Here is a 2,500-nt window from a genome sequence, read left to right as displayed (position 1 = left end):
GCCACTCCGCAGCGAGGTGAGTTACTACGCTCGGCGTGGACAGCGAGCCCGCCACTGGTTTTCCAGGGCCTGCGTCGGACGCAGGTCCCCAACACAAGCCCGGGGCTTGATGGTTGAAATGACGCTCGGACAGGCATGCCCGCCAGAATGCTGGCGGGCGCAATGTGCGTTCAAAGATTCGATGATTCACTGAATTCTGCAATTCACATTACTTATCGCATTTCGCTGCGTTCTTCATCGATGCCAGAGCCAAGAGATCCGTTGTTGAAAGTTTTGACTTGTTTAAGTAATACTCAGAGAGGCCTGCAAAGACAATGGTTTAGGTGCCTCCGGCGGGCCTGTGACGGCGCCCCGCGGTGGGGGGCCGGCCCGCCGAAGCAACTGCTCAGGGGTTCGGTTCGCGATGGTTTGTGGGAGTCTTGCAACTCTTTAATGATCCCTCCGCTGGTTCACCAACGGAGACCTTGTTACGACTTTTACTTCCTCTAAATGACCGAGTTTGGATAGCTTTCCGGCCCTGGGTGGTCGTTGCCGACCTCCTGGGCCAGTCCGAAGCCTCACTGAGCCATTCAATCGGTAGTAGCGACGGGCGGTGTGTACAAAGGGCAGGGACGTAATCAGCGCAAGCTGACTTGCGCTTACTAGGAATTCCTCGTTGAAGAGCAATAATTGCAATGCTCTATCCCCAGCACGACAGAGTTTAACAAGATTACCGGGCCTTCCGGCCAAGGGAGTACTCGCTGGCTCTGTCAGTGTAGCGCGCGTGCGGCCAGAACATCTAGGGCATCACAGACCTGTTATTGCCTCAAACTTCCATCGGCATTGGCCGATAGTCCCTCTAAGAAGCCGGCGCACCGCCAAAGCGATGCGGGCTATTTAGCAGGTTAAGGTCTCGTTCGTTATCGCAATTAAGCAGACAAATCACTCCACCAACTAAGAACGGCCATGCACCACCAACCACGAAATCAAGAAAGAGCTCTCAATCTGTCAATCCTCATCGTGTCTGGACCTGGTGAGTTTTCCCCGTGTTGAGTCAAATTAAGCCGCAGGCTCCACTCTGGTGGTGCCCTTCCCGTCAATTTCTTTAAGTTTCAGCCTTGCGACCATACTCCCCAGGAGCCCAAACATTTTGATTTATCGCAAGGTGCCGAACGGGTCAAAAAATAACACCGTCCGATCCTAATCGGCATAGTTTATGGTTAAGACTACGACGGTATCTGATCGTCTTCGATCCCTAACTTTCGTTCCTGATTAATGAAAAACATCCTTGGCAAATGCTTTCGCAGTAGTTAGTCTTCAATTAATCCAAGAATTTCACCTCTGACAATTGAATACTGATGCCCCCGACTGTCCCTATTAATCATTACGGCGGTCCAAAACCAACAAAATAGAACCACACGTCCTATTCCATTATTCCATGCTAGACTATTCGAGCATAGGCCTTCTTTAAGCGATCTAATTTGTTCAGAGTAAAAGTCCTGGTTCCCCGGCACGCCCAGTGAAGGGCATGCGGTTCTCAGAAGGAAAGGCCCGGCCGAGCCAGTGCACCCGGTGAGGGGGACCGGAGGCCCGGCCCAAGGTTCAACTACACGAGCTTTTTAACCTCAACAACTTTAATATACGCTATTGGAGCTGGAATTACCGCGGCTGCTGGCACCAGACTTGCCCTCAATTGTTCCTCGTTAAGGATTTAAATTGTACTCATTCCAATTACAAGACCCAAAAGAGCCCTGTATCAGTATTTATTGTCACTACCTCCCCGTGTCGGGATTGGGTAATTGCGCGCCTGCTGCCTTCTTGGATGTAGTAGCCGTTTCTCAGGCTCCTTCTCCGGAGTCGAGCCCCACTCCCCGTTACCCATTGTCACCATGGCTGGCCAAGACCCAGCCGTCGAAAGTGATAGGGCAGAAATTTGAATGAACCATCGCCGGCGCAAGGCCGTGCGATTCGAGAGGTTATTATGAATCACCAGTGAGCCCCGGAGGGCATTGGTTTTAATCTAATAAACACATCCCTTCGAAGTCAGGATTTTTGCATGTATTAGCTCTAAATTACCACGGTTATCCATGTAGTAAGGTAATATCAAATAAACGATAACTGATTTAATGAGCCATTCGCAGTTTCGCTGTATAATTGCTTATACTTAGACATGCATATTTAATCTTTGAGACAAACATATGACTACTGGCAGAATCAACCAGGTAACTATCGTGACGCCTGGGGTGCAGGCCTGCCGCCCGTTTCACGGGCGGTAGAGGTATCTAGTTACGTGGGCTGGCGGGCGCGGGGCCCGCGCGCGGCGCGGCTCGCCAGGCGGGGTGGCCGTGGCTCGCCGGTTGGCGCATCTGGCTTTCCCCTTCTGAGTTCCCCAGGCGCTGTCGGCAGGCGGGAGCGGAGCGCAGAGCGCCCGAACACACCACCTAGGCGCCCCGAGGCTGCGGCGGGAGGGTCCGCCCCGGGAGGCTTCCCCAACCGCCGCGTGCCCCTGATGGCTGCTGGC

This window comes from Podospora pseudopauciseta, chromosome 3 (genome assembly GCF_035222475.1).
Source record: "Podospora pseudopauciseta strain CBS 411.78 chromosome 3, whole genome shotgun sequence".
Classification (NCBI taxonomy): domain Eukaryota; kingdom Fungi; phylum Ascomycota; class Sordariomycetes; order Sordariales; family Podosporaceae; genus Podospora; species Podospora pseudopauciseta.
This window is presented reverse-complemented; position numbering follows the sequence as displayed.